This window comes from Gekko japonicus, unplaced genomic scaffold (assembly GCF_001447785.1).
Source record: "Gekko japonicus isolate JY-2015 unplaced genomic scaffold, Gekko_japonicus_V1.1 scaffold777, whole genome shotgun sequence".
NCBI classification, from domain to species: domain Eukaryota; kingdom Metazoa; phylum Chordata; class Lepidosauria; order Squamata; family Gekkonidae; genus Gekko; species Gekko japonicus.
The window spans coordinates 448071-463576 of NW_015160858.1; the positions used below are offsets into that span (position 1 = coordinate 448071).

At 49.7% G+C, this 15506-nt stretch overlaps 1 protein-coding gene and 1 long non-coding RNA gene across 2 annotated transcripts in view; one reads left to right on the plus strand and one right to left on the minus strand.

The window, feature by feature from the left end:
• Window positions 1-5950, minus strand: part of LOC107119281 — a 21457-nt gene extending 15507 nt beyond the window's left edge. Inside the window, exon 1 of the long non-coding RNA XR_001482792.1 lies at window positions 5875-5950. This is a non-coding gene — a long non-coding RNA (uncharacterized LOC107119281). The remainder of the gene's footprint in view (window positions 1-5874) is intronic.
• Window positions 1-15506, plus strand: part of EFNA2 (ephrin-A2) — a 227537-nt gene that overhangs the window by 108863 nt on the left and 103168 nt on the right. The window lies entirely within an intron of this gene.

Genomic DNA, 15506 nt, shown 5'->3' on the forward strand with positions numbered 1-15506 from the left:
TCTTCTTCTTCTTCTTCTTCTTCTTCTTCTTCTTCTTCTTCTTCTTCTTCTTCTTCTTCTTCTTCTTCTTCTTCTTCTTCTTCTTCTGTACCAGGTCATAGCAATGACATCAGTGTTGTGTCATATAGCCTTAGATGCATGCATGTGCGCAAACATACAGGCTTTTTCAGTGAAAGGATTTGTGCTTTTTGACAGGCATGCTGAATATATGGCACACCAGGTTTAGGAGGCAGTTTTAGGGACCAAAATATTGCAGTGCCTTCTCACCTGGGGACAAACAAAACGGGGAAGATTTAGTTTTCCTATAATCCCTTCTGTTGACCAAGGAAGTCACCCTAACTATCCCTTGAGGCATAGGAAGCGTGCTTTTGAACTAGCCGCACAGTCTCTTTCAAGCAGTGGCCTGGGTAATTTCAACCCAAAATGCAGATGGGTGTTTAAAGGGTAGCAAAAACTGGGTTCTGCCGCCCATAGAGCATACAAATCCATTTCAAGTCCTGGAGTAGGCTCAGTTGTGCTGGTTTTCAGTATGAAACAAGAGACAACGACATCCTCCTCCTGACACTGATTGTGTTGTGACTTGCATTATAACTAATGGCAGGTAATCAGCAACACAGATTATCTTTTCCTTCCCCCCGCCCCGAAAAAAAATTCCACAATTCGTGAAGCATTTCTTTTAACTTTACATGTATAAAGCGAAAGATGAACTTAACATCTTTGGAGATCCAGTGTGGTATAGTGGTTAGAGTGTTGGACTAGGATGTGGGAGGCCCAGGTTCGAATCCCCACTCTACCCTGGAGGCTTGTCAAGTGACCTGTGGCCAGTCACACACACTTTCACCCTATCCTACCCTTCAGGGTTATTGTGAGGATAAAATGGCGGACAGGAGAACAACGTAAGCCACTTCGAGTCCCCACTGGGGGAGGAAGGCGGGTTATAAATGAAATAAATTAAATAAGTACACACCGATAGCATGTTTTGTTTGTAACTTGAACATACCAGCAAGGATCTGAAGAAGAAGAGGGGGAGGAGGAGGAGATTGGATTTATACCCTGCCCTTCACTACCCGAAGGAGTGTCAGAGCGGCTTACAATCCCTTTCCCTTCCCCTCCCCACAGCAGACACCCTGTGGGGTAGGTGGGACTGAGAGAGCTCTTTTGAGAACGGGTCATGAGAGAACAGCTCTGAAAGAACTTGTAACTGACCTAAGGTCACACCAGCAGCTGCAAGTGGAGGAGTGGGGAATCAAACCCGGTTCTCCCAGATTAGCGTCCATGCTCCTAACCACTACACCAAACTGGCTTTTTGGTGACAAAGGTCATCCTTAGGGATGTTCCATCTGATTCAGGGTCTCGGAATAGACAGGTCTTGACCCTTCAGAGCAATACCTGGCCAGGGACAGAAAGCTCAACATGCCGGCCTGTGTTTTTGACCGCAAGATGTTAGTGGCGTGACTCTAGTCCCGATGAGGCATCGGGGGGGGGGCTTTTTCCATTTCAGCGCCGAGACTGATTGACGCGCATCAAGTGAAACGGTGGTGCTTGGCAGGGAGGTGGTGAAGACGAGAGCGATTTCCCGACCTCTTTTTCTTTCATTGTCGAGTTTAACCTGCCAACTCTGGAACATGCCACGGTGCCCGGGAGTAGCGCAAAGGCCGCTTTTATGTGCAAATGAGCAGGAGAGAGGGTGGGGGGAGGGTTAGACTTTTTTTTTTCCAAGGGGGGAAAAATCTTTGACAGAGAATGTGCTGTGTTTACATAACTCAGGGCCCTGGTCCTCTGGAGAGGCGCTCTGACAGAATTGGCAGGAGATGTTAAGGAAGATCTTACATTACTGATCTTTGCTTCGCCAGAGGCGCTAAGAGGAGCTAGCGGAACAAGGGCGCAGAGGGGGCTGGGGGGCGGATGGCTTACGACTCTAATGCATTGTGGATTGGGGGGGGCTACGTAGCATGGGGAGAATGGAAAGTCTGGGAGAGGGGGCAACCGCCAGTTGCATGTTTCTGCTAACCTTCCACACTGCTGAAAGTTCCCCTGGTAGTTCTCTGAGCTCTACCGTGGCAATACCTCAGTGACGGTGGGTGGCCCCCTGGACACGGCCCAGCTGTGCTGGAATGGATCTCTGTTACACTCCCCCACCACGTGTTTATTTATATATTTTTAATACACAAACAATTAAATGTATAGTCAGTCACCGAAAAACTTTAAATTGGGTCTGTTCTTTAACATTATTATCTATCCATTTATACAATCTTGACCATCTTTTCAAGAAAAATTCTTCTCCTTTTCCCTGAATTAACAAGCTTAATTTGTCCATTTCTGCTAACTTTAACAATTTCAAACTTATCTCTTCCCTATTGGTTCCCCCCCCCCCCTAATTTCCAGTATTTGGCCAGAAGTATTCTCGCAAATGTTATTATAAGAGCCACTAAGTAGGCATCATGTTCGTTAAGACTTTCCGGTATCATGTTCAACAAATATATTTCTGGATCTAACATTAAATAGATATCCATTATTTCCCAAATGATTCTCTGTACTTGCTCCCAAAATCTTTGAATTTTTACACAACGCCACCACATATGATAAAATGAACCTATATTGATCTTGCATTTCCAGCATTTATTTGAGCTGTTCGCATAACACTTTGCTATTTTTTCTGGTGGCCAGTACCATCTGTGAAACACTTTAGGAATATTTTCTTTGTATGGAATGGCTCTCATTTGTTTATGGAATGGATCTCTGTTACACTTGACCGTGATTTCAGCTTAATATATTTATAGACCGCTTCTCCATCACTAATAATGCCCGAAGCAGGGTGTGATAACTAAACATTCGGCACGGTATTAAACTAAAAAAATAAACCAGCGAAATACAGCAAGAAGAACCAGATTACGGTTTCTACCCAAAGAAACGAGAACTACAGAACAAGAAAACCGCAAAGGGGCAAATACAATCCAACCAGAGATCAATTAAAAGGAAAACATCGTTGAAAAGTAAAACATAGTCGAGTGCATCCAGTGAAACTGATGGGCAGTCGGTTCAGGACGAACAGAAAAATACTACTTTACACAGAGAATGAGTAAAAGGTGGAATTCGCTGCCAGAGGATGTAGTGATGCCCACAGTAATAAACAGCTTTAAAAGGGGATTAGATAGATTCATGGAGGTTAAGTCTATCAATGGCTACTAGCCATGGTAACTGAGGGGAACATTCACATTCAGAGGCACTAAACTTCTGAATCCCAGAGCCAGGAGGCAACATCAGGGGAAGACCTCTGCCTCTATGCCACTGTGTGAGTCAGGATGCTGGATTAGATGGACCACTGGTCTGATTCAGAAAGGCTCTTCTTATATTCTTATGAAGGCCTTGGCTTCTGTGCCCTGTTGTTGGACCTCCAGAGGAACTGGTTGGCCAGTGTGAGACAGGATGTTGGACTAGATGGCCCACTGGTCTGATCCAGCAGGGCTCTTCTTATGTTCTTATGAAGGACTCGGCCTCTATGTCCTGTTGTTGGCCCTCCAGAGGAACTGGTTGGCCACTGTGTGAGACAGGATGCTGGACTAGATGGACCACTGGTCTGATCCAGCAGGGCTATTCTTGTGTTCTTTTTTTTTGTCAATTTTTTTTATTTAGGATATAAACATTCGTAATCAACATTAAATTTTTTACATTTGTCCCTTTCATACCCTACCCACCTCCCTTTCCCCCTCCCTAATATATGGCTTCCCACAGTGCTTCGACCTCCTGCCCATCTCTTCTTGTGTTCTTATCAGGGAAGGCCTCGGCCTCTCTGCCCTGTTGTTGGCCCTCCAGAGGAACTGGTTGGCCCCTGTGTGAGACAGGATGCTGGACTAGATGGACCATTGGTCTGATCCAGCAGGGCTCTTCTTGTGTTCTCATCAGGGAAGGCCTCGGCCTCTCTGTCTTGTTGTTGGCCATCCAGAGGAACTGGTTGGCCACTGTGTGAGACAGGATGCTGGACTAGATGGCCCACTGGTGTGATCCAGCAGGGCTCCTCTTATGTTCTCAGGAAAATGACTGTAAGAAGGAAGGAATGGGCTGACTTAAGTATTTGAGGTATTTGTATCACTGCTGCAAAGTCTTTGAGGGGCGACATCCCTTGGACTTTGCAGGTCAGCCAGGGACATTTGACTGCCACCAGCCAAACTATGCCAGTTGTTTATAGAGGGAAGGCAGACAGCTGAAGGTGGAAGAAACAGAGACGGGTATGAAGCCTGCAGGCCAAGGGAAGGAATTTCACCTGACTGAGATTTTGCCAGAGAAGTGTAGCAATCCCAAGCCTTGGTGCCGGGGGTCCCCAGAGGGGTGCCTGTATGAGTTTCCCGTATTGGGTGCCACCTGCATTAGTTTCATTCTGTCTCTCACGCCTCTTTCCAAGGACATTTTTAAAATTATCCTTCTTCTCCGCTGCACTTGGACCTCGTCGGGATGTGAGTATGGCTACACCTGCCACGGCAGCCATTTTGTGGTTGGGCCCAGCACCCTGTGTCGGAATGCCAAAGGTGCCCCCTGCTTGAGGCCATCAGGACGCCGTGTTTCTGCCTGAACTCTGTGCCGAAGTGGCAGGATCTCCTGTGTGAGCCCGTACGCAAAAGAGAGAGAAAGCAGGTTTCTAGTCCTCCTAATTCGTGAAGCCATGCTTTCAAGAGTTTGGGCAACGCCAGAGAGCTCGTTGGGTGAGATTTCTTGTGGTCAAAGAGTAGGAATAGCAGTCCAAGTAGTAGCCCAGATTAGCCCGGGCTCATCAGATCTGGGGAACTCAGCAGGGTCGGTCACAGTTAGTACTTGGATGGGAGACCACCAAGGATGTCTGGAAACATTTGTGTTTTCCCACACAACCACAAGAAACAGAATACGTTATACACATGAAGCTGCCTTATACTGAATCAGACCCTAAATCCATCAAGGCAGGCCCATAGCTACATTGGGACATCTCGGGGCCAGGCCCCCTGATTTACCACCCAGGCCCCCCCATTTCCCATCCAGACAGGTTATTTTATTTTTCTTACGCACCATAGCCGCGCCGCACCGCACCAAGCCATCTCCCTGTCTGCCGGCAGTGTACCCCTGGCGGGCTATGGGTGAGGCACACCACAGGGCACGTCTACTCCCTACTCCAACCCTCTCTCGCATGCACACTTTTTAAAAAGTTTACTCTCTCGTCGTTCCTGACACAGTGCCCCCAACTTATTTAAATGCCCACGAAGTAAAAAATCCTGGCTGTGACCCTGCATGAAGGTCAGTATTGCCTACTCAGACTGGCAGCAGCTCTCCAGCAGAGGTCTTTCACATCACCTACTACCTGGTCCTTTTTAAGTGAAGATGCCAGGGATTGAACCTGTGACTTTCTGCATGCAAAGCAGAGGCTCTTTCACTGAGCCTCAGCCCTTCCCCCTTAGAGTAAGGCTCAGAATAAGAGAAATGATCCCTGATTGGTAGAATGAATAGTAGCCTGGCAAATAAAGTTACTAGCCCTCAAAAAAATGCACTTGGACTGCGGGCGCACACCCTAAATAATCCACTTTCAATCCACGTTCAAGGCACTTTCCAACTGTATTTTGCCAGTGCACACAGTAAAATCCAATAGGAAAGTGCCCTTAAAGTGGATTGAAAGTGGATTATTTAGGGTGTGTGACCTTGCTCAGTCACATTTGTGATATGTCACTCCACGGGATGGTTTCTCCAGTTTGCAAAACCCTCCCTTGCCTGATTACCAGGAAGTGATCCACCTCTGACCTCATCTCTCCAGAAAATGGTGCAAAATGCCTTTCCTTGGCCTTCCGGCTTCTGGTCTCCCTGATCTGCGCAAGTTGCAAAATTAGTTTTTCCCCCCTGGAGCAGAATTTCACTGACTTTTCTTCCCGTTAAGTACTCCCAGCCCTGGAGACAGGTCGTTGACAGCTTCTTGTTGGTGATCTGCAGCCGTCTGTCGGTAGCTGTTCCTCTTTGCTGTTCCCCGCCTGCAAATCGGTCACAAATGGCAGGCAGCTGGAATCGCCCCCACCTCGCCTGCGCCGCACACTGGGTCCTCGTCGTCCCCTGCTGAGCAGACAGGTGGCCGGCGTGATGCCCACTGCAGGAGGGAGACCAGCCAGGCTGTGTGGAATCAGATGACTCCCGCAGTCTCTTCGCAGGACAGCTGACGGCACTTTCCGGCAATTACAGCGGGGTGACTGGCACCGGGCATTTAGCGCACAGCCAAACGCAGCGTGTGAGCCGGTTTGTTTTGGGGTGGGCTCTGTGTGCGTGTGTGTATGGACACACACGCACGTTGTTATCCCCTTTGCCACAGAGGGGGTTTTAGGCCCTGGCCAGTCGTAGCCCTGTCCACCCTGAAGTTGGAACCAAAAGCCAGTTCCTGCCAGGAGCCGTCCATGCGGGAATGACACCTGGAGACAGGCAGGGTCAAAGATGGGGGCAAGACCCAAATCTAGAGACAGAAAGAAGACAACGTCACTGCGACGGCATCCCCTTGACCGACTGGGTGGCATTCAGTGGTGGGGAAGAAGGCACCATCTGCTGTGGAACAAGACGGTGCCACCCACGGGCACGAGGCCCAGGAGCTGTGTTGGGAACCCGGGAGGGCAAACCGGGGGGGGGGGGCTGCCTGCTAGGGTTGCCAGCCTCCAGATGGGGACTGGAGACCTTCCAGAATTACGGCTGTTCTCCCTTTGAGGAAATGGCTGCTTGGGAGGGTGGACTGACTCTATGGCATTGTACCCTGCCAAGGTCCCTCCCTTCCCCAAACCCCGCTGTCTGTAGGTTCCACCCCCCCCCCAAATCTCCAGGAATTGCCCAGCCAAGAGATGGCAACCGTACCTGGGGTGGGCAGTAGCAGAACAGAGCCAAAGGCAAGAGCTGGCCAATCCCCCTGGCAGAGCTGAGCCCTGGGTGGCAAAGCCGATCCTGAAAGTGCTCAAGACCCTTGTCCTCTGTGAGGACCTGATGACTGCAAGGCCCTCCTCCGGCATCTTTTGTCCTCTTGGTGCATCTGTTGGCAACTCTGGCAAAGGGGCACGAAGGAGTCAAGCCCAACACGAGCCAGAGAACTGAGTGACCTTGGCTTTGGGGTTTCCTCATAACCAAGACCTTTTCCATATAGGTTATTTGCTCCGGGTTCAGTGCTGTTGGGAAGTGGCGTTTTCCCCTCCTTCCACGCAGCATTGTGATCATTCCAAAATCTGGTTTGCTGCAAAATTTTGCAAAAGATCCTAGCGAAGCCTGAATGGCCGCCACGTGGATCGGAGAGTTTAGACTTTCCTTGCCCCCCACCTACATGTCAATCATTTCCCCAGCCCCTTTTCCCATGACCACCATTTGGGGTGGGCTCTGTGTGCGTTTTTTTTAAAAATGGAGAATTTCCTTATAACATTACAACGATCTTTGTATCTGTTTCTCGAAATTCCCCATTTCTGTTTTTAGAAGTAGTTCTCTCGTCCCTTTCATTGCCTTTCCTGTTATATCTCTGCAAGGAAAGGGGTTAGAGACGTCTTAATGAAAGCAGGGAATTGGGGGACTGGATGCACGAATGTTTACAATTTTATATCAGGGCTCTTTTTGTAGAAAAAGCCCAGCAGGAACTCATTAGCATAATAGGCCACACCCAACCGCAGAAACTCATTAGCCTATTAGGCCACACCCCTGACAGCACAGCTCGTTAGCACATTAGGCCCACCCCCATGTTACCAGAAGTGTGGTCATCCAGCCACACCCACCTTTTGCTTCTTATTCTGTTTACCTTGTTTGTTGTCAAAACCCAGGGCTTTTTTTGTAGCAGGAACTCCTTTTCATGTTAGGCCACACACCCCTAATGTAGCCAATCCTAATGAGTTTCTGCTGTTGGGTGTGGCCTGTTATGCTAATGAGTTCCTGCTGGGCGTGGCCAACTTGGGAGCCAGCCGGAACTCCGTTCCTGTGCGTTCCTGCCCAAAAATAGCCCTGATAACAATATTAATTTGCTGATTTTTAAAAAAGCATATGACTTGGGGCTGTTGCCAGGAGACTGGGGCAGGAAGACGACAGGAAAAACTGCAAACCCACCATACGGAACCCCCCGTTGCTATAGTGTTATCGCAGCAACCTTTGGCTGCCAAGCGCAAGTTGACAGAATGTTTTAGTATCTGTGAATTGTTTTAGTATCTATGATGGAATGTTTTTGTATCTATGAATTGTTTTAGTATCTGTGAATTAGAGTAGTGTTTTTCTACAGTCCTAAGTATTTGTCCACTTATCAGTGACGCCTGCTTCCTTGAGACTTTTTCTCCTGTGAACACCCGCGGAGCTCACGGCAGCTAAAGGGCTGTGTGGATTTGTATCTAGTCATGAACCACAATAAATTATATTCATTCAAGGGTTGGGGACGGACGGACAATAACTTAAGGGCAAAATTCTCCCAGAGATGGTGATTGGCAGTGGGCAGAGCAGCAGATGGGTGGGGTTTTAAGTGACATAATTTGACATTTTAGCATGCCTGTAAGAAAATCAACATCGGTTTTAGCTGGTAATATTGCTGTTGCGTTGTTGGTCGGGGGGGGGAGGTTTGGAATGAGTGCAGGTTCATCCCTAGTAAGAAAACAGCCCAGGTCAGAAGCTGGAATTTGGAACTGAAACCATGCAGGCATGAAATTTGGTGACATCCCTACATTTTGCAAGATCTCAGCCCGCGTGGATTTTAAAAATGCCCTCCTTAGTTATTAGAACTGTAAATATTGTGTAGTGATTCAAGAGGGTATGAATAACTTAAGGAACTGGTAACTGATTTAAGTAATGTGTTCTTAAAAAGGTAAAAGGTAAAGGTTCCCTTGCTCGAAAGCCAGTCGAATCCGACTCTAGTGTTGTGGTGCTCATCTCCGTTTCAAAGCCGAAGAGCCAGCACTGTCCGAAGACATTTCTGTGGTCATACCTTCCCACTGAAGTGGTACCTATTTATCTACTTGCAATTTCTTGCTTTCGAACTGCTAGGTTGGCAGGAGCTGGAACTAGAGACGGGAGCTCACTCCATCACGCGGCACCCGGGTCTCGAACTGCTGAACTACTGACCTTCCACAGCCTGCAGTTCAGTGTCTTAACCACTTGAGCCACCGCAGCTCCTCTTACTTTTTTTCCCCTTACAGGCAGGCAAAAGAAGATTAAGGTCCTGTTCGCCTCCTCCTTTCCTCCTCCTCCTCCTCTCTGAAGCCACCGCAGCTCCTCTTACTTTTTTCCCCCTTACAGGCAGGCAAAAGAACATTAAGGTCCTGTTCTCCTCCTTTCCTCCTCCTCCTCCTCTCTGCCAAGAAGTTCACCAGGTGGCCTCAGTCCAGTCACTTTCTGCCAGCCTAGCCTACCTCACAGGGTTGTTTTGAGGATAATGTGGAGTTCCTTGTTGGAAATATGAGAAAAAGGTGGTAACTGGAGTTCACAGTAGCCGGATCACTAATCAGCAGTATCTCTAGTTACTATTTGGTTTTTCATTTAAGCCAAAGGATCACTGTGTTTTCACTAACTGGCAGCAAACAGGCAGTGAGGAGCAGGGGGGCCTCCCTCAGAAGGCCATTCCCCCACACGGACACCACCACCCAAAAGGCCCCGTCTTGCATGACTGCCTGCTGGACTTCAGATGACAAGGAGATACGAGGCAGGACCTTAAATCTTGATCTGCCTGGCCAGGCAGGTGCATAGGGCGGTCCGTGGAGATGGCATTCAAGACGTTTCTACTTGTTTTAAGGAAGGCTCTGGGGCAGCCCCTCCTGAGAGCCAGTTCGGTGTATTGATTAAGTGCACAGACTCTAATCTGAGAGAACCGGGTTTGATTCCCCACTCCTCCACTTGCAGCTGCTGGGGGACCTTGGGCAAGCCATAGTTCTCTCAGAGCTGTTCTCTCAAGGACAGTTGTGGAAAGAGCTCTCTCAGCCCCACCTACCTCACAGGGTGTCTGTTGTGGGGAAGGGAAGGGAAAGGAGTTTGTAAGCCGCTCTGAGACACCTTTGGGTAGTGAAGGGCGAGGTATAAATCCAATCTCTTCTCCTCTCTTCATAATGTGGAAAGGTTGTAGCCCAGCTAGTGAGGCTGGCTCAAGCTTTCTGTTTGAGGGGTGTGACCTGCCCAAATCCAGGCAGGGAGATACCTGCTCTGGAATACTTCCATGATTTACCCAGAAGTGGAGTTTCAACTCCCCTGCAAGCTCTCACATCTCGGGACTTCTACAGAGAGTGGGAAGTTACATGATATTGCAGAAGCTAATTGTGCAGATCGGGCTCTGGTCAGTACCAGGATGGGAGGTCTCTCGAGGAGGCCCTTCCTTGAGTTCCCTGATGAAAGAAAGGTGGAATATCTGCGCACTAAATAAATGTATCCGTGTGTATCTTAGGCTGCGGTCACATGCATGAAATAACCCACTTTACGTGCACTTCCCAACTGGATTTTACGGTGTGTGAACTTGCAAAATCCAGTTGGAAAGTGCATTGAAAATTGATTGAAAGTGGATTATTTAGTGCACATGACCTCAGCCTTGGACAGAGGTCTAGCTGGTACATTTTTATCCTATGGTCCCTAAAAGAGCCTCAGAGCAGCAGACATCAGTCTCTCCCCTACACAAGAACCCTGCATGGTAGGCTAGGCAGAGAGTGGGTAATTGGCCAAAGGGCTCCCACTGAGCTTCATGACAGAGTGAGAATTCGAACCCAGTTCTCTCAGATCCTAGGCCAATCCTCTAAGAGGTTCTCAAACTTATTTGGCTTACCGCCCCCTTTTCAGGGGGGGGAAATACCCCCCCCCCCCAAGAAATCTACCTTCCAAAATTGAAACAAAAGATGCAGTGATAAATTTGCACTCAAGGCTCCTGGTACTGCCCACCTGGATCATTCCAGCACCCCCTCAGGGGGCGGTTCTGCCCACTTTGGGAACCAGTGCTCTAACCACTACATGATGCCAGTGCTTATAACTGGGCAACAGCTTCTGAACATTAAAAAGTAACCATTCTCTTTTAATATCCGTGTTTCTGATATCAATGTCATAAACACTAAAGTATTCCCCATCCCCCCCAAAAAAATCCCCCTACGCATTTATTTATTACAAAACATCAACAGCACATCAATTGATATTGGTCTATAATTCCAAAATCGCACCACTGAGGCAAACCATGCGTCAGGTATGCAGGTGCATATTAATCAGTAATTGTACCAGAGAGATAAAAGCTTGATTTTCGGGGAAGGGGGGGAGATACAGAAGTCGGCACACCCTCATCTCTCTGTCCTGTGGTCTCCCATTTCCAAATATCTGGTAATGCTGACGACGCTTTGAACCCGTTCACTCCACACAACCACGAGGGCTTAAGGCTTAACTTCAAAAATCTGGGAAATGACTAAGCCACAAGATTCCACACGAGGGTTACCAATCTCCAGGTGGTGGCTGGAGGTCTGCTATTACACCTGATCTCCTGGCAGCAGAGGTCAGTTCACCTGGACAAAAGGGATGCTTTGGGAGGCAGACTCTATGGCATCAGAACCCACTGAAGTCCCTCCCCTCCACAGACCCCACCCTCCTCAGGCTCCACCCCCAAAATCTCCAGGTATTTCCCAACCCGGAGCTGGCAACCCTGTTCTGAACCCTTGAGCCTGAACTGCAGCTGTTAGGTCCACTGCAGACGGCAAGATGGGGAGGAAAAAAACGTATCGGCCCGGATTAAAATGCAACTTGCTTAGGACATATCGTTGATGGGGACATTGATTCGTCTCAGTATTTGGCTAACGTTCACCAGGGTTGAACGGCGCAGAGCACAACATCCAGAAGAGGCTGGATTTATACCCCGCCCTTCCCTCGGAGTCTCAGAGCGGCTTACAATCCCCTTCCCTTCCCCTCCCCACAACAGACACCTTGTGAGGTAGGTGGGGCTGAGAGAGCTCTGAGAGAACGGCTCTTGAGAGAACAGCTCGGAGAGAACTTGTGACCGACCCAAAGTCACACCGGCAGCTGCGTGTGGAGGCGCGGGGAATCCAACCCGGTTCTCCTCCATTAGAGTCCACCGCTCTTAACCACGACACCAAACTGGCTCTCAATCAATAGCAATCAGAATCAATAGGGGAAGAGCCTAGGTCTGTCTGCAGCTGTCGGGAAGGTGCTGGGGCCCGTGCTGATCCTGTTCGCTTTCAGCAGTTCACAAATAATGGCTGTTCCCTGAAATGAGTGTTTTTGAGGTCTGATGGGAATTGAACCCACGTCCTCCTGCTTTGCGTGCCCAGTGCCCGCTTGCAGAATGGAAGGCGGCGGGAGCAATAGTGCACACCCCAGTTGGGATCGGTCCCTTGGGAGTCGCCCCCCCATCAAAAAAAAGCTAGCTATAAATTATAGGGTAGGCTTCCCAATCAAGGTCGTTTTAAAAATGGTTTCTGTGGGTCGCATGGAGCGCATCCTTTGCCCCTTTCCGGTGTGGGCTAGCACAGCCCTCGTTCCGGAGCTCGCTTCCACTCCACCGACATCAAAGCCAAGCAGGCTGTCTCCCTCCCCCCCCCTTTCTGCTTTGGCATGCTTACCGGTCACTGCATTTTTAGATTTGTGACAAAGGAACGAATTGCTGCTCCGCTGGGTTCTTGAAAAGAAATAAAAGGCTGCGTGCCTCTTCCCTGCCACCGCCCCCCCTCCCCAAACCACCGTCAACTCAACCCTACCGAGGCAATTTTCAAAGCCCGATAAGAAGTTGAGAATCTCAAACAGGACCGGATACGTCCTCTGGCTGTTTGCTCGCCTCGGCAAGGGGAGAGGCAGTCAGCCGTTCTCCCATCTGAATGCGCTTGAGGCGGCGCGCTTATCTGATAAGCTGTGCCCTCAACCGTACATATTAATTTGGAGTTCGAATCGTGATGATGACGGGGCAGGCCCTGAGCGGATCGGGCAGGCCGCCAAAGTGACTGGCAAACGACTCTCGTCGGGCTTTTGAAAGACGGCTCTTCCTCGCCCTTAATTGAGCCCAAAATGACTTGCCTTTGTGTGCTTGTATGTAAGTGTGTGTGAGAAAGTTGCCATCGGTGCCGGAAAAGGCCTCTCGGTCGGCACTCTGTAGAATTGGTTTTATGTCTGTCTCTGTCGCCTTCCTGCCTGCACATCCTCGGCACCTCTCGCATGAGAAATCAGGACCCCCGAGTACATGTATAGGAACTCAAACCCTGCAGAGAGAAACCCCTCACTGTCCCAAAGGAACCCGCCCTTTCAAAATGTGCCTGGCTCTCATTGGGCACTCCTACACCTTTGCAAAAACGTCCAGGGGGCGGGAGCTTTCTGCTGAAAAGTACTGAGTGGGCACGTGGCAGTGATCAGTTCATAGTTTATTAACTCACTGGAAATTAGAAGACAAACTAGCCGGTCAGCGACCGGCTTTTATCCGTGCACACACACACACTCAAAACACACACACACCCACTCCCCGTGATAGGCTCTATTTACACTACCTAGTCCCCATAGGTACATACCAGGATCTGCGCGAGCTCATTGGTCCTCGTTCGGATCCTACCAGTCTGTTGTTCCTAGACCCGAAGGTCTGTTTGACCGCATGGCCAGGCAAACGCTGGCGAGACTATCTTAATACACAACACTACTGCCTGCCTGCTTTTCCTCTCTCTTCTGGGATGCCAGGTTGGGAGGGCAGGGAAGGGCACAGAAGGGCACCTTTCCCGGAGCGATGCCAACAGCAGGGCAACGAAGAGACGCAAAGCGGAAAAAGCCGGCCACGGAGTCAAAGCTGGAGCTGTGCCAGGCTGACCCTCCTGACAAGCGAGGGGGGGGGAGAGGGCAGCTTTTGACACCCTCTCTCCCACAGGGTAGGTCTTTTAGGTCACTGCTAAGTAGCCGCTGCAGCGTTTGGACCAGCATGGCCGTGGCATTGTTGCGTAGACGCCAGGAATTCAATGCGCAGCAAAAGCCTCTCTCGCTGAATCGCCCTTGGAAAAATCAGGGCTGGCCGAGCGATACGGAACACAAGCAAGTCTGCATGGGAAAAGCCTCCCCCCGTTCTCAACTCCGGAATGGCAAAGATCCTCCCCCAAAAAAGTGTTCTGCACCCCAGTCATCTGTTTCCGAGTATCACGAGCAGTTGTGTGCAGGTTCCCAGCCCAGGTGAGGTGGGCATTGCCTGTCAGGATCTGTGCTTCCGCAACCACGAGACGCCCACCTGCTGGTGCGAGGCCGAGCTGTCAGGTTGCATTATCAACCAAGCCACCTTACCTTCCGGAGGGTCCATCAGTGGCTCCACGGATAACTGCAGTGGAGGGGCAGAATATGCAGCCGAGGATCAGAGTTCTGGAGCAGGCGGAAAGGTTGACATTGACGTTGTCAGAGCTGACGAGGTGAGGGTCCACACAAGCTGGGAGACTGCCTTCCAGGTTTTCCCTGGCCCATCTGTCAAAGTGCCACCTGGACCTTTCTTTTCCTCCACCCTGCTCTTCTCCCCCAGCTCCCGTGGCTGAGTCTCAAGTTCTGTTTTGTTGCAGACATGGCACCGAACGGGGCTATTTCTCTGGCCTTCCTCAAAGCTCACAGAGAGGTCTTTACAAAGACAAGGGGGCAATCTTCTTCGTGGTCTCTGTGCATCCACAAAGACAAGGGGGCATTACTGCACTGTCTTCCGAAAAAGAGAGGCTTTTATGGGTCATGCCACCTGAATATTGTGGTTCTTTCTTTCAGCTGCTGGCCATGAGGACATCACTTATCAAACAGGAGGTGTGCTTCTCGGACTAGCAAATTGGGGGTGTGACTGTATGGGGGACATGATTTGCAGACAAGGCAGGGGTGCTGGCTCCGACTCCAGCCCACTTTTCTTAGGACTGCATGTGTTCTATCTCTCTGCGCAGCCTCCTGAGACACCCAGCCATTTTTTAAAAAAGTCTGCTGCTAATTCTCATTGCTCTTAGGTTGCGGTCAGATGTGCCATTTGGTGCGGTCGGGAAGCACTCCTATTTCATCCGTTGGTTTTTGAAATGGAGTCGCTCGATCAGACATCCAAGTATATTCCATTTCGCTGCAGGATCAGCCCATCACTATGCGATCAGATGGCGTGGATGGGCGAAGGTTGTTTTTATTGCCTGCTTTTGCGCATGCACACAGACGAGGGTACAGTTTTTTGCATATGCGCTCTCCCACTTCCGGGAGTCGATTCTCTGCTTTGACCGCTTGCCAGTCCTTTCACGGAGCACTTTGATTGCCTTGGTTCACTGTGAGCGGTGGTTTCCTGAAAAAGATTGCTCCCTTTTCTACTCACTTTCAAAGCTGACCTAGAGATGGGGACAATTATGTGGTTATGTGCATATCGCTAAGCAAGCAAAACAAAATGGTGCCCAGTCGGAACGGAATGAGCGGACCATCCCGGCGGCCTGCGAGCACACGAGTGATCAGACTAGTGAAACTTTATCTGTGGCCCGTCGGCAAGCATTAGGACCGGACTTTCCCAGCTGTCTTTTTACTCCATTTCAGAGGCGGACCAGGACGGGATGCCGACGACTGCGGAACTTTTCATAGAT